Source organism: Maniola jurtina, chromosome 17, assembly GCF_905333055.1.
Source record: "Maniola jurtina chromosome 17, ilManJurt1.1, whole genome shotgun sequence".
NCBI lineage: Eukaryota > Metazoa > Arthropoda > Insecta > Lepidoptera > Nymphalidae > Maniola > Maniola jurtina.
The window spans coordinates 8,039,027-8,063,590 of NC_060045.1; the positions used below are offsets into that span (position 1 = coordinate 8,039,027).

Below are 24,564 nucleotides of genomic sequence, written 5' to 3' on the forward strand. Positions count from 1 at the left end.
TATAAATTCGAAAGTGGGTTTGTTTGTGTTTGTCCTTCAATCACGCAGCAACAGAGCAACGGCTCAGCGCGATATTTTGCATAGATATAGTTTAAGAACTATAGAGTAATATAGGGTACTTTTCATCCCGCAAAGTAAAGAATTCCCACGGGATTTTTAAAAACCTAAATCCACGCGAACGAACTCCCTAGCGATCTAGTATTATTATATAAATACAAAAGCACAATCGCTGAGATATAGTACAGTAACAGCTTGTATTCTGGATATTTATACATAAGACACTTTTTATCTCGCAAAATCAGAAAATGCCCGCGGGATTTTACAAACCTAAATCCACTAAGTCAAAGAACTAAGTCAAATTACTCTCTATATGCCTACGCCTAAGTAACTGCTAACAGCAAGTAGGTATACTATAGCTTCTACGAAAAGTTATTTGCACTAAACAATATTTGCTTGCTAATACGCGACAAAAAAGTAAAACTGTAAAATTACTGTATTATGTATACAGTTCGGGAAACCGGGTTACCTTCAAGACAATCCTCTTTAAAATATTACATAAACAAATTCCATCAAGTGTTATTGTGGTCATGTGCTGTCACATTAACCTTAAATTGTTATTAAAGAATGCATATTTTGACCGATATATTAATTTTAACCGTGACATCGATAAACTCGCACCTTAGTGTTAAGAGGGGTCCCTCCGTCACTCGCTTCATACAAACGTAATTCCAATTTCATTTGAATATTAAGCAACCAAAGTCCATGAAATTTGGCAGACATATTCTAGAAACTAATATCTATGTCTGTGGTTTTCCAGATTTCTGTTAATATATTCGGTTTCAAAGTTACGCGGTCTTAAAAATTCACATACAAATCTTTGAGCCCCTGTAATTTTAAAACTACATATTTTTAGAAAAATCTGAAACACCACAGACACATATATATTAGTTTCTAAAATATGTCTGCATGGACTTTGGGTGCTTAATATTTAAATGAAATTGGAACTACGATTGTATGGAGCAAGTGACGGAGAGAGCCCTGTTAACCGAATATAGGGTTACCTACCAAACGATGTTTTTCGCGAACGTTCTAATAACGACGGTCTATATTGGGAAAGAAAACGTGAAAAACAAACTTGAAAATGACGGAAAATGACAATTACAGAGATGGGTACCTCATTTATATAAGCAAAAAATTATTTACATACTCTTTCTTTTCTTTCTTCTTTCAAGCAAATTGAGTTCGAAAATATTGTGGCTGAAACATCCATTATCTAGATTACTATTTTCTGCATACTTATTTATTCATGTATATTACATATATTATATTTCTATTATATAATATATAAGATTATAACTGTTTATTTATATATATGTATATATATACTTATATTATTAATTATTATTATTTATATATATATATTATATATATATATATATATATATATATATATATATATATATATATATATATATTTATGTCTATACACGCATACTACACATATTGTGGTTAAAGTTATTTTAAATTAAATTATTTTTTTTAATTTACTCACTGTTGTGACTGTGGCGTCACCCGGGTCACAGCTGAAAATCAGCGTCCTGCATATGATGCAGGACATAATGCTGAGCTGTACACCCATTTGGGGTGGTGTCACAGATGAAAATGTATATTTGTATACTTTGTTTTTATCTGTGACACCAACAACAAATAAATACATTTTCTTTCTTTCTTTCTTTCTTTCTTTCTTATTTTATAAACTACATACACGTCTTTCACTGAAAGAAACTCGAAGCCCATCATTTCGTGAGAAAACTTATACAATTCGGAAAAATCAGCGGTCATCACAGGTGCAATCTCTATTGCTTCACTCTCATAATCCGATGGGACGGAAATCTGACACGACCGAAGAGATGTCAGGTGCAGGACCGAGGGCATTACGTGTTCTCCGAGGCATGGAGGTGATACACTGCCAACTTCCTAACTCGGGGCTTATACCTACTGAGCATTTCTTAAAAGAAAAGTCCAATACTTGACTATTTTTGGCCCGACCGCGACCCGGGAATCCAAACCCAGACCTCCTCATGCAATCGAGCATTCCAACCGCTAGACCAACGAGGCAACTAGCCTAGCCTAGGTTCCATTTTATTATTAATTTTCAATTTTTTTTTTTTTTTTGGGAACTTGAAGAATAAAAAGTGGGACCCCTGGGTAGGTTGGCAACATAGAGGCCCTGACGGAGAGTGAGGGGTGTTTTTGAGCGGTGTAAGATTTTTGGGTGCTAGAGGAATTAGTGAATATAATGTGATTAATCAATGTTTGGAGTTTTATTTTGTTACGGCTAAAAAATAAAAAAATAATCACACTAATATCACACTAATATTATAAAGGAGAAAGTTTGTATGTGTGTGTGTGTGTGTGTGTGTGTGTGTGTGTGAGTGTGTGTGTGTGTGTGTGTGTATGTTTGTTACTCCTTCACGCAAAAACTACTGGACGGATTAGGCTGTTTAGAATAGAGATAGATTATACCCTGGATTAGCACATAGGCTACTTTTTATCCCGGAAAATCAAAGAGTTCCCACGGGAATTTTAAAAAACCTACATCCACGCGAACGAAGTCGCGGGTATCAGCTAGTAAATAATAATCGAACCTTACGCTATATATCCTAAAACTCAAGAACTAACCCTCGCAATACACATAGGTAGTAGCATACAATTTCCACAAAGCGTGGGATCGTGCGTCAGTATTATCGGCACCATTGGATCAAGTCATGCGGTTCTGGTGACGCATTGTGGAATGCATGTCACATGCCCACTTGTCTGTCTGAGAGAGGCGATAGATTCTTGCACTTCGAGTCTATTTGGATTTTAGGTGATGAAAAGTGAGGTGAAACCACCTATATTTATATTACTTATATTTACTAGCTGACGCCCGCGACTTCGTCCGCGTGGATTTAGGGTTTTCGAAATCCCGTGGGAACTCTTTGATTTTCCGGGATAAAAAGTAGCCTATGTGCTGATCCAAGATATTATCCATCTCCATTCTGGATTTCAGCCAAATCTGTCCAGTGGTTTTTGCGTGAAGGAGTAGTATTATCACATCACACTTATAATAATATTATGAAGGCGAAAGTATGTTTGTCTATTTGTCTGCTAGTTTTCCGGCACATCCAATTTTGATGAAATTTGGTACAAAATGAGCTTGCATACTTTGGCTTTTGATCCCAGAAAATCAAATAATTCCCACGGGATTTTTGAAACCCTGAATCCACGCGGACCAAATCACGGGCATCATTTAGTACATTATTTAATGAAGAGTGAAATCGATATCTGTCTTTTATATTATTAGAACAATAAAAAAATGAATTAATTAAGTAAGCGTCCAATACGTTTGTATGGAGAAGCGCGTACTGAACGTAACCTTAAGAACTGATCCCACTGGTTATTTGAAAAAAGTATTAATTTAGTACTTGAAAAATACATTTCGTTAAGGAAATAAACAGCAAATCTATTCAGAGAAACCGTATAGGAACTTATTTAAAAGATTCGCGAAACATTTCAATTAATATAGGTACCTACAGAACAAACAAGTCTCAGACGTTTAATTGCGTAGGAATTGGTCTCGGTTAATTCTACATTTTAGCTTTTAAAGTTAAACATTAAAGCCATTTCTTTATTCGCGAGCGTTTGCGTGAAGTAGGCACGAACAAAAAGGATTATGACAGTCGCTTTTAAAAGCTTCCTGAATAATAAACTTTACAAATAGTAATAAAACTTGACAACTTACCGTGAAATGCTGAAATATCAAAAATAACCACGATTTTATATAAAGTAGGTATGATATGTAGACCTATACCTACCTATTTTTAGGGTCGGCACAGACATAAAGAACAGTAGGTATGTAGCTATGTACCTAATTAAATTCGCAAGTTTTTAGGGTTCCGTAACTGAAGGGTGCCAAACGGGACCCTAATTACTAAGCCTCCGCTGTCCGTCCCTCCCTCCGTCCGCCTGTCAGCGGGAATCCTTTAATGGCCGAAATTAATAATAATCAATCCTATCTGTAATCTGTCAATAGGTTACTCTTACTGGGCAACATTGTAATTTGTCAAAAATTGTATGGTCCTTATGACATTGACAACATTGCTAAGTAACTTATCTACAGATTAAAGATAGATTGATTATTAATTTCGGCCGTTAGGTACAGGGCTTATATTTTCACAGAACGTGTGTTTCGGTGTATGTCGTTATAACCACAAATAATAAAAATTTCAAAATAGCCGACATGAAAATTAAAAAAAAAAGTGTTATTTCTTATACGATGGTACGGAACCCTTCGTGTGCGAGTCCGAGTCACACTTGACTGATTCTTTTTTTATATATCATACTGATTGCAACTGTGTAATTCTTTTTTTTAAAGTATTATAATTTCAATTTATTTTTAACTTTTACAATGTATGGTACTAGTTATAAAATTTTATTCAAAACGACTTGATGTTTTAATTTTAATGTTGATTTTTCTGGTTTTATATTTATTCACTTTTAATTATTGTTGTCGTTCAGCCGTTTATAATAATTTCACATTTTAAACACTAACTTTTAAATGACTGTATAACAAATTTATCTAAGTAAGATTCTAAATCACAGAAAACCCGTGAATAATTTCAAGTACTCTCTGTGTATTGAATTGAATGATGAATTTGAATTGAAATTTGAATTGAATTGAAATTTGAATTGAATTATGAATTATTGTTCTTGGCACGGATTTATAAATTTGCTAAATGAGTCGTAATTAAAAAAATTAAGAAGCACGACCACGACTGCCTTGCAAAAAATAAATTAAAAAATTCTCATTTGAAAATGGAATGCAGAAACTCACATACATGCATCCTGAAAACATTAACACTTCCTTTTTTTGGGCAGCGCTTAAAGCTATTTATACGCTGCCCAAAGTTTTGCCCTCTCAGGACTTTTTAATCCGTCATTTGCGCCGGCACCATAGCAACATATATTACGTAGGCCTCATCGGCAGGTGGTTTGCAGAAAATAAAAGGATAGGCCATATAACTCGCCACAATAGTGTCATTAATCCTTCATGGGTTCCCTGACCCCGGCTCGCGAGTGATAGACAATGGTGGTAGTCGGTTGTGAGCTGAATTAATGCGTATGCACATGCAATGGGAAGCGGGAGGCGACCAGCCTTGAACTTGCCTGCTGCAGTTCGTCGCAAGCTATGAATGCGAAAGCGACCGCCATTTCTAGGAGCCACTTCATGGTGCCACCACACGGAGCCTAACTGCCTACTTCTCTCATGCACATGACCAAGTACGTATTCAATTTATTCATGTAAACATTTTATTGCCTATGCTTTATTAATATAATATCACATGTCCACGTCTTTATGAACATGACATCTCCTGCATGTTTTATACATTATCATGAAGAATAAAGTCATAAAGTGGTATATTTTAAGCGAGCATGACAGATACTCGTTCTTCGTATTGCAACTGAAGAGCTACTAAGTACACTCTTCAGCGTAGTATTCTATATCTAAGAAAAAATGCGTTGCTTTGGATGCTAGAGATGAAAAACCATTTTTTCCAAACCTGCAAAATCAAAGGATCTTGGCAGGATTCTCTAACAGCGTTTATTACATTGGATGGCACTCAATGAAATTTAGCATATCAAATTGGGCCAATGCGTAGGAGTTTTATAAAACTGTACCTTTATTAAAGTCCTCTATTAACTTCGAAAATCTATAGGTACACAACCTTTTCCTTAAAACCAATCAGTTAAGGTTTAAAACATTGTATTTTGACATAATAAAAGCTGCAAAGAAATCAGGTCAGTAGTTTTTCTACTGATATTATCAGCTATCCTATTTGGATATTGGCAATCCATTGTCTTTAATCGGGTGGGCGGAAATTCGGTGACATGTTATAAAATAGCCGAAAAAGCAACACGTTTTTATTTATGACTACCATTCCATTGTTTGTGGAAAATAAATTAGCTATCACGTTTTTCGGATCAGTGGGTAAGCATCTACTACCCTGCAAAATATAGCGGCTTGAGTTGACGAGTCATAAATTACGGCACACGGTGTACACCCTGCTGTAAAACTTGAAGAAAAATCATTAGTATACCTAACTCTTCTGAGCTGCGTTTATGTTTGCTTGGTAACTATTGAAACCCAAGTTGATAAGCTAAGAAAAGTAATAAAAACAGATAGATTTATGCAAAATTATCTAGTTATTATGTTAACAGTTATGGACTTCCCAAAGAAAATTGTGCAAATGCGAACTTGTTACTTACTACTATGCTCTTAATATAGCTAATATAATATAATATAATAATAGCTGGAATTTCCTATCAAAATAATAAAAGGTAGTCAATGCAGATACATGGGTACCTATCTACTTTTGAAATATCAATTAAGGAGCTGGAGGAGCAAACAAAACGGTGTAATTGCACAGAATAAAATTTTACAGTAAGAGCAGAAAACTGTTGAACCTTTACTGTACATTGTACCGTTTTGATAAAAATCACGAACTTTGGACTCAATTTTAGCACAGTTATAGGCCGTTTTGCTTGAAAATGCGTTCAAGTTTGTATTCAGTGATGGAAATTATAAAATTTGGATTCAATTTCAGTACCATTTTAGGTCATTTTGCTTAGATATGAGTTCAGATTCAGTAGGCCAAAAATGTATGATTTTGATCATAAGTGTAATTACAACGTTTTGTTCATCAGCTCCTCAATTTAGTTCTTGCCTGCATAATGGACCACAAAACTAAGCGCACAAACGAACAAAGCGTTTGAAACAAAAGTTGGAACTTGGAAGTTTAACCACAATTAGAAGTTTCGTTTCTACAAAATGTAGTTTTGAAATAATAACGATCAGACGTAGAAAGGAAATGCCTGTGTGATAGCACCATTACACCTGCATAATGTGACTCGCAATTACTGTTTTCCTGCTACGGACCGTGTCGTGCTGAGCCTATTATCGGTGACAGAACAGAAGCTACATAAGCGATAAGTGTGTCCCTCTGTGCACGCTTGTAGGAAAACTTCGTACGAGTCTTATTTATATCGTTAGCGTCCGTACAGACGAGCCACAACCACACCACAGCGGCATGTTCGTAGTTTAACCACCGTTCGAAGTTTCGTCCCTACAAGTTATAGTTTTGAAATAAGAGAGATAAGACGTGGATATGCCTGTGTGATAGTATTATTACACTTGCATAAAGCAGCTCGGAATTACTATTTTCCAGTTACGAGCCGTGTCGTGCTGAGCCTATTATCAGTGACAGAAAGAAACTACATAAGCAATAAGTGTGTCCCTCTGTGCACGCTTGAAGGAAAACATCGTACGAGTCTTATTTATATTGTTAGCGTCCTTACAGATGAGGTTTAAGGCCGATTCACACCAATCACGTACACGTGCCATGTGCCATGTTTCATACAGTTCTATTACATAATGGTACGCGCTACGTCTACGCTTTCCCAACGCTTACGCAGCCTGTGTGAACGAGCTATAAACTACACGACAGTGGCAAAAATATAGCCGAGCACAAAATTATATGTGTGGTTTCAATTAATCGTACCACTATTTACAGGCGCGTGTATTGCCCACGTGAAACGTGTGGTCAGTAACGAAGAGACCTCGGTTACAGTCGCAACCACTAGCAGTACTCACGAACTAGCAATTGGCCACATTATGACAACCATAGCAATCTTAGACTGAGATCTAGAGCGCGCTGTAACGACATAGATTTATATCTCTCACACACCTAATTTGAATTCTAAGTAAAGTGTGAGTAAAGTCAAAGTACGCTGCATATAGAAGCCTTAGTAATTTGTGGCTGGGAAAGTACAACTTCAGGCAGAGGCCGCGAGACCATTCGGTCCACATACGTGACAAGACCGCTTTGGTGTGGTCCGCCTTAATAGACACTAACACGCAGACCGTCTCGGTCGTAAGTGCACCATTGAAATAATAAATTCTGTCGTTATTTACATTTCGCTAGGGAATTTTAATTAAAGATACTCGAGTCTTGTTTAAGGAAAGTGAGTGAGTTTGCTTATATTTGTTTAGCAGAATGTCCTTAAATATTACCGCCTGGGGGAGGAAACGTTTTCATTTTTCACGCACTAAGTCTTTTCATTGGTCACTTTCTGTGTATAAATGTAATATTTAGAAATATATAAACTTTGTGGTTTAAAAAATTGTCCTATTTAAGATTTGATTTTAAATACTTCTGACAAAGGAAATTTCAGGACAGCTCTTTTTTGTTAATATTACATTATATTTTTAAAAAATTCTATAGAAACTGCAGTTAAAAAAAAAACCGGCCAAGTGCGAGTTGGACTCGCGCTCCGAGGGCTCCGTACTCGGGTATTTTTTTACATTTTGCTCGATAAATCAAAAACTATTATGCATAAAAATAAATAAAAATCTGTTTTAGAATGTAAGGGTAAAGCCCTTTCATGTGATAACCCACTTGGTATAGTTACCATACTTTGAAAATTTAAACACATTTTAAATATTTTTTTAATGATGTAACAACCACAAATTCACGGTTTTCGGATTTATTCCTGTATTTGTGCTATAAAACCTACCTACCTGCTAAATTTTATGATTCTAAGTCAACGGGAAGTACCCTATATGTTTCTTGACAGACAAACAGACAGACAGACAACAAAGTGATCCTATAAGGCTTCCGTTTTCCTTTAGAGGTACGGAACCCTAAAAATAAGGGATAGTTTATACATAGTTTAGCTTTCATTTGAATGCTATCCAGTCAAACTCAAATAAAATCGATAGGTACGTTTTAAAAAAAAAAGTGTATACAAAGATTTCTATACAAATCTTTAAAGCCGTATCCTAACCGTTAACCTAATACATATTATAAGGGAAACTTCTCTTAAGAGAATTCTTAAGAGTGTTGTTATTATGGCCGAGAACGGTTCTCGAAAAATTTCGCAATTACTCGGAATATTTTTCCGAAAATCCCATAAGTTTGATAAGCAATTTGCGAAATTATTATAATAATTGTTTTATGAGAATAGCGAGATGTCGAGAGGCAGCCAGTAGGTTGCGGGGTCGATGGCCTATCAACCGGTCGCGCTTTGAGCTTAGTCGAGCGAACGGGGCAAGGCGAATTTGGCCCACTTTTGAGAATCTATGCTTTATTATAAGGAATTACCACACTATGACGAAGTCAAAAAGTCTAGAAAAAAATACTGACTACTGTGTTCCGTGTATTTCCATGTTCTATGTAAAAAAAAAATAACAAAATAAATATTTTTGTATATTTTTAGGGTTCCGTACCTTAAAAGGAAAAGCGGAACCCTTATAGGATCACTTTATTGTCTGTCTGTCTGTCTGTTTTTGTATTTTATGTAAACTACTATCGGATTTGGATATCTATTAAGTAGATACATACATCTACATGCATATTATAAAGCTTCACATTCAACCTTTCAACAAATGCATTCAAGACATACAAGGATGAGCAAAAGCAAGTGACAGAAAAGATTCCGAAACTGGACTGGTTACAGCCTGGGAAGGCCTACAAATACACTCTACAACAACTCTTTCCATGGAATAATAGTTCCATGGAAAGATTTTATAGAAGGCAAGAGAATGCCTACAAATTAATTCCCGAGGATTAAGGTTAAAATCCCGCGGGAACTCTTTGATTATTTGGGATAAAAAGTAACTTATGTTCATCTCCGAGAACTCCAAGAAGCACCTCATCGCTGAAACAAACATTAAACTTCAAAGTTCAAAGTTGGTTGAAAATGTAACAGACGAATAGACATACTTTCGCATTAAGTATATATTTTTAAAATAGGTCACTTTGAACCATGTACCTAGTTAACAACTAAAAACTTTTAGTACTGAGGAACTGACAACTTACATACTCGTTAAGAAAACATTAGGTACTCTTTATTTTGGAATTGCCCACAGTCGGGAAAAAATGCAGTATTAACTGTTTTTTTGTATTATAGATAAAATAAAAAGTATTAGAATCAAACTTTAGATCTACTTAATAAGTAGGTACCTAAAATCACGCACATTTTTAAACTTCTTCCGAACCTACGAACTTTTTAATTTAATTTATGTCACAACATTAAAATTTGTTAGGAGAAATTTTGTTTTTAGAATTTCTTGATCAAGTGGGTCTATAAAAACCTCCAAAAACATGTTTTTAAACTACTTAATTTATAGATCAACGCACGAATTCTAAAACGCCTATATGTATTATTTGTTACTTAATTAAGATCGAGCGTCCCAAATGTTAAGTTTATGTTTTTTGACATGGACAGTATGCTTAAAACCACGTCCTTAAACATTAAGGGACTTTTCTTTATTCGAACGTAACGTACAAAACGTAGGTACATACATATATTGAAACCTAAATATTAAATAGGTATTTCTAATATGCCTTCTTTATCAATTTATAGGTTGAATCTTTTGTTCTGATGGTATGCTATGGTATGAATTACTTACATTAGTCCATCCAATTTTCCACTATCACGTAAACTACGTGATAGCTATTTATAATTTTACTATAATGTACCTTAAGGAAAGTTTCTATATGTTTATAACGTGATAACTTTCTATTGTAGTAACTACAGATAAGTACTCACTAAAGGTTCTATTTCTCAATGATTAAAGCCTACATTGTAAGCAACACAACAATGTAAGGCTAGAATATATTGTCTCCTATCTATTCCGCCCTTTATGCGCCGGCGCATATTTGTTACATTAATCTCCCCTTCGCGGTTACTGTGTCGAGTAACGGTGCACAGCAGATGGAGTTGAGCGTATCTACTCACTGACAAAGATTATTTATTCAAGAAGACATTTTATTACCTACTTCATAAATGTATTACGGTTTAAAACTTTATACTATTAAGGTTTTTAATCAAATTCAATATCAAATATAATTATTCAATTAGACTTGTACAAGTACTTTTGAATCGTCAATCTACCACTGGTTCGGGATGCCTTTCCTACCGAGAAGAACCAGCAACAAACTCGGCGGCGGAATCAAAAAGTAAATGTTTTTTTATTCGTTGACAAGTTTGCATTTGACTAAATTAGCAGGCTAATCTTGAAGACGTACCTATGAGAATTGGACCTTTCTTACTAGAACAGACCTAAACCAATTTAGAAATGGTAAATACCCAATTTATTCTATTTTTATTTAGGTTGGGGTGTTGAGCCCCAGTTGGGGTGTTAAAGACTTCTTTTTCTGTAAAAAGGTATGTATACCAAAAAACAAGAAAAGAAGAAGAAGTTATGTTTGTCTTTTAAATAAACTAATCATAGAATTTTGATCTTGGCAAATTTTTTCTAAGAGCACTAGGTATTTCCCTGCAAATTGCATCAACTCCATGACAGGCCTACAGATTGCTTTGAATTTTTGCCTGCAACCTACAAATCAAAAGAATTGCACGATATATTTAGTACTAATCGCTGCGATGAGAGACTTGACCTTTTGTCAGTGGTAGATGCTTTTGACGATTCGAAAGAACTTGTAAAAGTCTAATTGAATAAAAACATTTTGAATTTTGAATTTTTGAATTTTATTGTTATTCATCCAACCGCAAAAATTTGCCTTACGTTTTCTATCTGTTTCTGTGATTTTCATTTAATCTTTGTCCGTTCTATATGGAAGCTTTAAGTACCAATATAGCGGCTCAACCCGCCTCGCACACTTGTGACATACAAAAATTCTGCCGAACTTTGAGTCCCTACTTCGCCCTACATTCACACTGTCAGAAAAATTACGTGTGTCGCTACGACGCAATACTTAGAACGTATGAATTGAGTCCACACACTGAATACGTTTTTCTCCGTCAAAATATAGGTTGTGTCCCGGTGATATCGCTTTCGAGATCTTTGGTGCGTGATCTGTATCTTCAAGATAATACTCTTCTTTAATCCCACTTTAATCCCACAAATATTTGTAAACCAAGTTGTGTCCGTAAACCAAGTTAGACGTATCAATTTTTCTTCATTTATTTTTTATGTTCAATGCAAGTTAAATTCAACAAGTTCGGATTGTGTTTGGATATTGGAGCAGATCGGTACTTGGAAGATTCGGATTGATCGTGCGTATTCGTACGTGTTCGCACGAGTCAAATTCGTACGAAAACGCTGCCAACGCGTCGGTCTAAGGTTTAAAGCGATGACCATATTGAACTTGCGGTGTGTTGTGTCATGAGCAGTTATGCGATGCTTCTGACCCAGATTTTTATAATTGAACAAAAACACACTAGACCATTGTTCACTGCGTTATATTCCTAATCGTTCTCCCATACACCTAATTTGACTAAAACCCCGCTCACACGGCCTTAATACCGCATGTTTTTTACCAAATATACTTGATAATGCCCGTGACTTCGTCCACGTGGTTTTTTTAATCGCATGGGAACTCCTCGATTTTCCGGGATAAAAAGAAACCTATGCCCAAGTCCGGCATTTAAGCCATCTCTCTTGAGATGCCCGCAACTTCGTTCACGTAGATTTAAGGTCTTTTGTGAATTCCATGGGTATTCTTTGATCTTCTGAGACAAAAAGTTCCTAAGTCTTTGTCTTTCTGGTATGCAAGCTGCCTCTGTACAAAATTTCATCAAAAATTCTTAGAAATGTGGGCTGTAAAAATCTAGCAGACAGACAAACAGACAAACACATTTTCGTGTTCATTTCAGTATGATTTTGTTTCTCCATGGTCTATTTAGCTCAGTGAAAAAAAGCGCACAATATATCATGCTCATGCGTAAGGAAACAAAGGTATTATACGGGTACTTAATTAACATAACGAGACCTGTGTACTTTTTAGTCATCAACAACCGTCATTGGTAGATAATAAAAAATGTACCGTTTCCGACACCGTTGTTGTTGAAAATGGAGACAGGATTTCACATAATAAACGCAATAAGCATTTTCAGGTTATCAACAACCTACTCATATTTCCTTTAGCTATGACAATACAATACTTTAACGGTTTCTTTACGATCCAGCGATAAAATTATAATAGTATTTACTAGCTGATCCGCCCAATTTCGCTCGTATGTTTGATATATTTACCTACATACTTAACTACATAATGTCATGACTTCATCCGCGCGGATTTGAGTTTTTTTAAAATTCCTTGGGAACTCTTTGAATTTTCGGGATAAAAAATTAACTTATGTCCGTCTTCAGGAGCTATCTCTGTACTCTGTACCAAATAGATGTTGCCCACGACTTCTTCCGCGTACATATCGGTTTTTAAAATCCCGTTTGATTTACCGGGATAAAAAGTAGTCTATGTCCGTCCCCGGGAGCAAGCTATCTCTATCCCAAATTTTGACAAAATCGTAACAGACAGACACACTTTCGCATTCATAATTTATATTAGTATGGGTTGTTGTTTTTCATTTTTCCAAACTCAATTTCAAGGCAAAAAATAGATTTATCGCAAAGCAAATGTATTTACAAGCTTCGTAAATCGTAGCTGTAGTTTCGTTGACGTTTTGAATAGACCAAACTCCATTTCTAGCCATAAAAAAATGGTTCGATAACGAATCAAACGTAATAACCTCGATTCGTCAATGATAAAAAATATCTTTACAGTTATCTATCGAATCATATCTCTTGTGGGCCAGGACCGGATGACTGCGGGGCACAGATATAAACGTATAAAAGTACGCTAGATAAGGCTGGTATGCCATACAAACTGACAGTTTTTTTTTTACTGAGCGTACTAGGAATTAAAATTAGACATTTTTTGTCAATTAATGGTCTTCGTGTTGACTACATCACTAACATTTAGTTCCGAGTAAGCTCTCATGATACCTAGTCAGTGTTGCTATCAGTGCCAGTGCGATAATCAACTTGCTTTGAAAACAGGTCGGCAATAGCGAGTCCAGCGTACCTGTGTATTAGTAGAGGTCAGTGCTGGCGGGTCAACAACCCTTTCATCTAATGTTTTTGGTTCGGCGGTTCAGGGAATTAGAAAATATCGAAGAGCCGAAATAATAAAAAAAGGCGGCGGCATTGTTGAAATCCCGTAGATAGTTCGTTCGGTCTTTAGCATTGTCTCAGTTTTGGTTTGTTTTGTTCAAGCGCTTCCCATATTCTTAAAGAAATAAAATAAAAGAATTAGGTAGTATAGACAGAACTACCATCTAATATTATAAATGGATAAATGTGTATGTCTATCAGTTAATATCTTTTCGCAGTTCATCCGCTTAACCAATACTGACGTTTGAACAAATATCTACTGAAAGCTTCCATTCCAAACAAGAACGTACTGTTACTTTTTATCCTGGACAATTTAAGAGGTCCCACAGAATTTTTCATACACCTAAACCCACGCGAACGGAGTCGCGGGCGTCGTCTAGTTTTTTTTTTTAGATGGATATCTTTTCTTTTGTTGTCTTCGAATTGTTAAGACCAGCTCGCATCGAAGCGATTCTCTGAAAAATTTTGGGGACCTATCAAGAATCTTTGCTTTATTTTGACATAGCAAAACGTGAACCATGAATTTTAGACAAAGGAATTCTTTGCGAATACCTTGCGAACAAAAAATAAAATACCTACCTACGTATGCCTGAGAACAATAAACGGGCAACGAATTTTTTTTTCTCTTTTAACTAACGATATATGGATAGGAAAAGTTATGAAAATCTGATAAACTAGCGCTGGAAATTGTACTTTTTGGTGCTCGGAGAATATATAATATAATATGGAGAGAATAATAATATGGAGAATTCCAAATCATCCGAATTAATGGAACTTGAAGAGGACAAGACAAGAGAAGAAAAATAGACGACAGGTTTCTTTTAAGCAGGTAGGTACTTAATCTAACAAAATGAATAAATAAATCTATTATTTTATTGTACACTAGCCGATGCCCACGACTTCGCCCGCGAGGATTTAGGTTTTTCGAAATTCCGTGGGAACTCTTTGATTTTCCGGGATAAAAAGTAGCCTATGTGCTAATCCAGGGTATAATCTATCTCCATTCCAATTTTCAGCCAAATCCGTGAAGTTGTTTTTGCGTGAAGGAGTAACAAACATACACACACACCACACACACACACACACACACACACACACACACACAAACTTTCCCCTTTACAATATTAGTGTGAAGTGTGATTAGTGTGATAGTGTGATAGTGTGAAGTGTGATTGTGTGATAGTGTAAAGTGTGATAGTGTTACTACCACAAAAATCAGTAGGTAAGTTCAGAGAACAACACATAGAAATTAAAACAAAGTATGAAAAATGTAAAATTTCGGTTATATTATTACTAGGTATAAATACAACAGCAATTCATCATCATCATCAGCCCACCCCCTACACTACCTACCCACCGCCAACCACAGAGCATGGATCTCCTCTCAGAGAAGGTCTTGGCCATAGTCTTCCACGCTGGCCAAGTGCTGATTAGCAGACTTCACACACCTTTGAGAACATTATGGAGAACTCTCAGGCATGCAGGTTTCTTCACGATGTTTTCCTTCACCGTTAAAGCAAGTGGTATTTAATTACTTAAAACGCACATAACCCCGAATAGCAAAGAAATTACCTACTAAAAAAATCAATTAGAGAATTTGTTTTCCCTGTTAGAAAACTCGTTTAGCAAGCAAAATTAATATATCCAAATCCAAAAAAACGGATTTACCCATCTAAGTTAATTAAATTTGCTAAAGAAATGTAGATACCGGTAAGTCAATGTCAACGACCTTTTACGTCACGTTTCTGACACTGACTTTACGGCTCTTCCATCCGCTTTAAATCTACATCACTTAATAAAGGTCTTCTCACATTACACAGGCTTAACACCAACATTCTAATTTTGATGAAACTTTACACTTCGTACACTTCTTTCAATGAAATATGTATTGAAAATTCCACCGTAAGGAACACGATAATCTAAAGCTTACACTTCCAAGCTTGCTTCCATGCGTGTCGGAGTGCAGTCCGCATCGAGTATGCGGAATGTGCGAAGACCTTTATACCCACAATTATATTCCTACATTCGAGAGCTGTTTGGAAATTTAGGAGAGTGCTTGATTAACTTTAAAGTGTAGTGCGTAATAATATGAGAAGTTACGATTCTCATGTCGTCGACATCTACGCACGAAACGTTTTGAGTCATCTTTCCTGATGCGCATGGTTAAGGTTTTGAATACTCTCTCCGCAATGCGGGTAACTTAAAACAATAAGGAATAGATGATTTTTCAACAAATTCTCTTAAGAATCTTAGTTTTCGTCTATGTAAAACTAGCGTGTGCTACTACGTTAAAAAAAAAAAACAACACTCTAATACCATCTTCTCATTATTGCCTTTCTAATAAAATCGGTTTGAAGCACATCGATTAATGTTTTCAAAGTTATAACCGACACAGAAACATTTTTGGTTTTTATGTATACGCAAAATAGGTACCACCGTACACTTTGATTGACGGTTGTTGCATTTGCTAGATAATTATAATAATGGTTATAAATGAAAATTAATTACGTAAACTCAAAACTAAAGCTACGAAGGTTCCAAACGCGCTAAGTAACTTTCAATATTTGTCAAGCACTTCCTCAAAGTTTTCCGTGAGCTCTTGGCCTATAGACATATCCGGTCGCATGAGAGCGACCCACAAACCCCGTGCACCGTTCCAGCTGACCGACAGAGCCATCGTACGTCGCTATAATTGCTTCGGGTGCAATGAACACCGACATTTTAGTCACGTTGGTCATAACGTGATAAATATTATACCCTACTAGAGGATGCCCGCGACTTCGTCCGCGTGGATTTAGATTTTTATAGATCCCGTGGGAACTGTTTGATTTTCCGGGATAAAAAGTAGCCTATGTCCGTCCCCGGAATATAAGCTGACCCTGTACCAAATTTCGTCAGAATCGGTCACATTGTAGGGCCGTGAAAAGGTAGCAGACAGACAGACAGACAGATAGACAGACAAACAGACAGACAGACAGAAGCACTTTCGCATTTATAATATAAATATGGATGAATACAATGCGGAGGAGCGGGCGATGGAGAGAGCTAAGCTTGAAGTTTCTCTACGTGATCAAATCGGCAATGAGAACCAGAGTAAGCGACATAGCTCATTGGGTCGTGAAGCTGAAATGGCAATGAGCAGGTAATAAACTGACAACTGACACGTTGGGGTCCCAAGGTGCTATAGAATGGCAACCTCGATAGTGAAAACACAGCTTTAGAAGACCTCCTACTACGAGTAAGTGGACAGACGTCATCAAGCGAGTCGCAGAGAGCAGCTGGATTCAGGCAGCGACCATGGCGTGTGGAAATCCTTACAAGAGACCTATTTCCAACAGTGGATGTCCATCGGTTGATGATGACGATAATGACCTGAAAGTCATTAAATAAAAGAAAACCGGTCAAGTGCGAATCGGGCTACAAAGAGTTCCGTATCACCGTACAAGAATTAACACTTTTCATTTGCATGGCGGCCACGTTAAATTTTTTTATTCTTTGTTGTTATAGCGGCAATGTAAATATAGACTCTGTGAAAATTTTAACTCTCTTTATTCTTTCTTTATTTACATTCATATCTTACATCTAGTCTCATCTCTCTAGTCTATACCTATTACGGTTCATGAGATACAGCCACGGACAGACGGACGAACAGCGGAAATCCCCACAAGGGACCTATAGATGTCCGGCAGTGGACGTCGTCTATACTCTATCTTTTGGTTGAAAATGATGATGATGATGACAATGCGCAGTCTTACGCCTCGTATTCCGATTGGACTACTTGTTTTGAGTGCATTATAAAATTTGACACACTTTTTGTCCGTAGGTCTTGGCATAAAAACCAGAATGTGTTGCCGCGTGACCCACAAACCCCGTGCGCGGGCGCCGATCGAGATGACCGAACTCGAGTATCCACTATAATAATTGCATCGAGTGCAATGAACGCTGTTGAGCTGTTTGAGCAGTCACGTAGGCTTGTACCTACGCTTAAGTTTTACGTTTTTACACTGACAGCCCCAAAAAAGGCGTGTAGACCAGTCATGTAGACCAAAAAGTAGTTCCTTCATTCTCCATATTTGACTACCAGCTCGTAATTATATCATGCAAAAACCCATGTTGCTCCATTGCAGCGTGATTGACAAACAAACACACTTACGAATTTACAACATTAATATAATTAAAGAAACCCAAAAAATTAGAACCCTCGTAGCTTTAGTTTTAAGTTAACCTAATTGATTATTATCACTACTAACTACATCATTATTTAACAATCAGAAAGTGTACAATACAGTAAAGAGTACCCAATTTGAATAAATAAAGTCATTTAATCAAAGACTTTGAAATACTGATCATAATTTAAATATTACATAGATACTTATTCAAACTTACTAAGAACTACTCAATCAATTAAATGAATGAATAAAATTATTATTAATATCCCTACCCTATCAATTAAAAATCAAACAAAGAAACGGTTGAACCCACAATTTTATAATAATTTTATGGCTAATTTATTCAAAAGAGCTTGTACTTTAAAGGGCTTTTAGTACCTAGTGCCCTAAACGTTAACATAAATAGTGACTCAGCAAGCCGTGCCTGTAGCATTATTTATTGAGCGATGTCTACCGGTTACAAACAGGTAAAAAGCCGCCCCTAATCAATACATTTTCATCAATGTCCGTGATACTAAAGGTGAAACTGGTGCGTGACAGTTGTTTGATGTTTCCTACGCACTACGTAACGTCAACGTGTGCGTTAAACCTTGTATTGTCAATGTGCTTAACAGGACTCTCTCCATCACTTACTCCATACAATCGTAGTTCCCATTTCATTTGAATATTAAGCAACCAAAGTCCATGAAATTTTGCAGACATAGTCTAGAAACTAATATCTGTGTCTGTGGTGTTTTAGATTTTTCTAATAATATGTAGTTTTAAAATTACAGGGGCTCAAAGATTTGTATTTTTCTTTAAAAAAAGGCCCAACTTTGTGCTCGTTTTTCTAGACAATGGAGCAATTTAATGAAATTTGGAAAAACCACAGACCTAGAAAATTTAATGAATATTATGTAGTAAAAAAATTATCGTTATATATTTTATATTGTTATAATTGAGTGGGAACTACGAAAACCAGAAATTACACCCAGAAATCTTGAAAATTTCGTGCTGTCTCGATTTGTGCAAGCGGGGTGGTGAAGTGCGGGGGACGACACGTGAAACTGACAGAAACTGACAGTCTAAACACACGGGCCACATTTAGACTGCACCCAACTCCAAACTTGTCGATAGGTCTAACTAAATACACTGGTACATTTCAACTTGCGTTAGACGTATGCGTTACCTACTCAGACGTTGCCTGTAGATAAAAATATGTCTCATGTTTGCTGGCAATAGCGCATGCATCAAACCCTGCAAGTTGCAACTCTCTTGCAACCTATTCCTCACGCAATACGCACAGCTTTAATATTATAATTTTTGACAATGTATACTATATGTAATGCCATATCACAGGTCACTCTCTGATTTATTGCTAACAATTTACTTCCAAATGCAAAGAAATCTAAGTGTGTTGAATTCACACTGCCCAATACCAGGACCTTAAATGACATAAATTCATTGATAAATAATCATATGTTGAAAATAAAGGAGAACCCCGTGTTTCTCGGTATAATGTTAGATGCAAAGCTTCTATGGAACACCCACATATCAACACTTGATGGTAAACTCAGCTCTGCTGCTTACACTGTTAGAAAAATTCGACAGGTACTGACGTGGAAACTGCAAAAATTGTATATTTTGCCTATTTTCACTGTATTATGTCTTACGGACTCTTGCTATGAGATAAAGCGGTAGATATTGAAAAAAAAAATGTATTACAGAAAAGGACAGGACGTGCAATTTATAATTTAAAACCGCGCGCTGCTATACAATAAAAATATAAGGAAATAAGTACCTTATCTATTATCTTATAGTAGCTTTTAAATATATTTACAACTAGCTAATGCCCACAGCTTCGCTCGCGTGGATTTAGGTTTTTAAAAATCCCGATCCTTTCATTTCCCAGAACAAAAGTTGTCTCTCCGTAATAGCCCGTCCCCGGGATGCAACTTGTTTCTGTATCACGTAAGAATATTTAAACGGATGATCCTTTTTAAATCCCGAGGGCTCACCAGGATTTAGGAATGCAATTTCTTACAGCATCCTATACCTTCAATATCAATTAATAATCGACACTTTTTAAATCCCATTAGCTTTAGTAGTCAGGTCCCCTGCAACATCAGGATTGAGGAGTTGGAATCCAAATTTTTTATTGAACAATGTCGCAAACTTTCTTTATCGATTAAAAAAACTACCCAAAATTACGCAGTTAGGTTACCTGCCAAATTTCATGGTTTTGAGTCAACGGGTACCCTAGAGGTTTTCTTGACACACACGACAGACAGACAGATAGACAACAAAGTGATCCTATAAGAGTTCCGTTTTTCATTTTGAGGTACGAAACCCTAGAAAACGTAGGAACGGCATTCCGAACCAGTGGTAAATTTGTCTGACCATCCAAAAACACTTTGAAGTTTACCTAAAAGTTTACAGGAATAAAAATTTATCATTGTATTCCATTCCATTTCATTCTATTCCATTCTGTTCAAAGATAAATAGATAATAAAATTATTTGTCACCGAAACAATAATTTACGATACATCAACCAATATAAATTTTACTGATGACAATCTGACTATTACCAAAGTGAACGACTACTATAATATCTATTATATACGACTAACATAATATGTATTATAAATTGTGTGCCGTTTGCATTCTCACTAGGTTCTCATTAAGTTTGTTTTATTTGGTTAAACTTTCTGGCATTTATATTGTTATGACGTTTAATTGGCAAACAGTCTGTTTATTGGCTCAAACTCAAAAATTCAGCCAATCACAACAAAGAAAATATTGTAATAATGATTGATGCAGCTTTCTGTAATTGAAAACAAAATATTTGACATTAACTTGAATGTGACAGTGTTTTCCGAATAGGGTTGCCAGAGGCCCCGTATTTTACTGGTTACCCCGTATTTCGGGATACAGAAACCTGGCTGGCGAAATCAAACACTGACGTTATGTCCAGTAGAAAGAATATTTTCCTTTTGCGGCAATGCGTAGCCGAAACCCACTCGATATTGATCATGGTCGTAGCCAAGGCAGCGGGGCTTGGTTTGAGGATGTAAGCCTTTTTTTATACAAGTTAGCCCGTGACTTTAATCTTTTCTAGTGGTAAGTGATGATGCAGTCTAATTTCTTGGCCGTTAGGGCCATAGTAACCATATAACTAGCCATGACCGAAGCCTCCCATCAGACCAGAAATTTAGAAATGGCGACTGCGCCTGGGAATCCGTCAAAAACCTAAGCCTAAAATAATACTTACACTATTTCTTGCATTTGCTTACCAATTTTTTTTGGAAATATATCAAACATTTCGCGCTCACTTCACTCGCGCTTTGAATTTGTATTACTTGGTGTAAACTCCGCAATTTCGTTAGCATGAATTTAGATTTTAAAAAATTCCGTGGGGGATTTTCCGGGCTAAAAAGCCGCCTAAAAAAAAAATGTCTGGGATGTAAGTTACCTCTGAATAGTAAGTACCAAAATTTTGGTAAAGAAGATGGGCCGTGAAAGGGTAGATAGGCAAATAGATATACTGTCGTATTCGTAATATTAGTATGGATAGGAAGCTTTAAAAATATAATCTTGCTATGGCTAAACTCGTTTCCCTTTCACTTTAATTTTTTCTGTATTGAACCAAAAACACTTACGCTCACTGCGCTCGCGCTTTTTTATTGTTGTATTTTATCTCACTGACAAATTGAAAGGTGAAATTTCACTAACCAGGTAATTAGCCCATAAAGTTGAGCGAATGTTTTTTTCCTCATGACAGGATTCAGTTCCGGCCCTGATAAAACCTCTCCCGCAATCGATTCCTGGCTACGGCCATAGTATTGATACTGTGAAGGTGGAATTACAAATTAAATGTAATTTTAAGTTAAAATGAAAAGATTGTATGCATGAAATGTATAACATTTTGCTTTACAAAACTTAAGAGTTTTTAAAAGCTATTTAAATAAATAAATCTTTTATTTAAAACCACATTGCAAACACAGTTCACTAATCAAGACACGGCAACATACGGAGAAAAAATACAAAACTTACAAATAAACTAAAATATCTAAATAGGCTTTCCATGCATTTCAGAGAGAACCACCGCCTATTTCTTTAAATACTTCAAATTTTCAAATTTCTTCAAATCTAAACCCCGTATTTTTGATGGTGGTAGCCTGTAAATCAAAAAGAGGCAGGTGGCAACCCTACTACTTCCTAGACAGAATTTAAATTTTGTTTTCATTACTCGGTATGCCTACTGCCATAGTGTGACAGAAAGTGTGACGGTAGTTGTGACCTCTGATTGGCCGACTCTCTTTCACTATTTGCTAAAATTGATGATTGCAACAACAATTTTTTCTTTTTTGTAATCGAAAACAGAACACGGACGTCAAACAGGTTGACTAATTGCAATCATTTCTGACCGGCTAACATTGTTCCGCTAGTGGCTAAAACTCACTGTCGCAGCAAGAACATGGTAAATTCAGCCAATCACAGCAATTTCAATTGGTTATCACAAATGTACCGATCTAGGAACCGAGAATGCACGAACCAGGGCAGATAGAGATAAGAACAATAATATCATACGTAGGAAATCGACGGGGGATCGTTGACAACGATAGCCTTAAGGCCTCGACACACAATACGAGCGACCGCAGCGTGTTTATAGCTGGCGACTGATCTATATCATTTGAATGCAATGTAGCCTACTAATATTATAAACGCGAAAGTATGTATGGACGGATGTATGAATGTTTGTTACTCTTTGACGCAAAAACGACCGAACGGATTTGGCTGAAATTTGGAATGGTGTTAGATTATACCCTGGATTAACACATAGGCTACTTTTTATCCCGGAAAATCAATGAATTCCTACGGGATTTTTAAAAACCTATATTCGCAGGAACGAAGTCGCAGGCATCAGCTAGTGCTATAGTGCTATAGTTAGTTAGTATAATCAATAGGTACAATACAGTGAACCGAACTACTTGCCGCGAGATTCGCGTTAATTCTAACAGACCTCATAACGTAATCAGTTATACGCTCATTATGAATGCTACGATACGACACTATTTTAGGTCTTCTATCTTAACGCGGCTCTGGAAGTTTTAAGTCAAGGAACTAAATATACGATTTAGGTTTTTCAAAAATCCCGTGGGAACTCTTTGATTTCTAAAAAGAGTCCATTTCGTTGGATTAAGGATGCAAGCTAAAATATGATGTATGCTATAGGATGTAGGTACCAAGTTAAAATTTATTAAACTGATGAGACGTGAAAAAGTACTGCAGGAAACACACACATACTTTCACATTTATTAAATTAGTACTTATGGATGTCTGCAACGCTCGACGATATGATGTGAAATGCAATTTAATCTATACATATAATAAAATTGTACATAAATATAATAATACATTTCATACATAAACATCTGATTCAGAGCACAGACCAGACGGGCTTCGGCATAAACGCTTTGTGTCTATCAACGCCTTTAACATTATATTGTGCGTGATACTTAGCAAATAAAGCACCCAACGTTTTCCTGATTTATGTACACGTTTTTATCAAACCCTGGCAACACGTTTCCTTACCATGATGAAGGAAAAGCTATTTCCATGATAAAAGAACGAGACTCCAAGGAGCCAACAAACAATTAATTAATTATAATATGGGTAGGTAGATACTAGATAGTGACGTGAAAAGTTAGTTTGTAGGTTTGTCCTACAATCATGCCGCAAAAGAGCAACGGACCAACGTGATTTTTTGCATAGATATAGCTAAAAGACCTGGAAGTGACATAGACTACTTTTTACGCTTTAATTTTCCAGCTATTCCGGAAAAGCGCGCCAAAATTAAAAAAAAACCGCAGTCATAGGTCCCGATCCCTATGCCAAACGTCCGAAACTTCGCTTCAAAATTTATAAGAATCTACGGTCCGCATTGCGGTAGCGTCTCGTTTTTGATAAAATCCAAGATCCGAGACTGTCATCCTCTTGAGGACCTAAAAAGCTTTTACATTCTTTCATGTTATTATTAGCCTATCAATTAAAGCGTCCCTTAAAAAATATCAAAGGTTTCCTTCACTTAAGGATAACTGGTGTAGTCACACTTAATATTATAAAGGCGAAAGTTTGTATGTGTGTGTGTGTGTGTGTGTGTGTGTATGTTTGTTACTCCTTCACACAAAAACTACTGGACGGATTTGGCTGAAATTTGGAATGGAGATAGATAATATCCTGGATTAGCACATAGGCTACTTTTTATCCCGGAAAATCAAAGAGTTCCCACGGGATTTCGAAAAACCTAAATCCACGCGGGCGAAGTCGCGGGCATCGGCTAGTAGATAATAAATTCTTTGATTCTTATAATCTCTCTCTGATTTGAAAATAGAA

At 36.2% G+C, this 24,564-nt stretch overlaps 1 protein-coding gene and 1 long non-coding RNA gene across 3 annotated transcripts in view; one reads left to right on the top strand and one right to left on the bottom strand.

Moving 5' to 3' along the window:
* Positions 1-23,978, top strand: LOC123873621. Its single transcript, XR_006797722.1, has 3 exons — positions 1-27; positions 6,029-6,031; positions 23,880-23,978. It is a non-coding gene; the product is annotated as an uncharacterized LOC123873621 (long non-coding RNA).
* The window catches only part of LOC123873607 (long-chain-fatty-acid--CoA ligase 5), a 70,305-nt gene that overhangs the window by 38,997 nt on the left and 6,744 nt on the right, over positions 1-24,564 (bottom strand). The window lies entirely within an intron of this gene.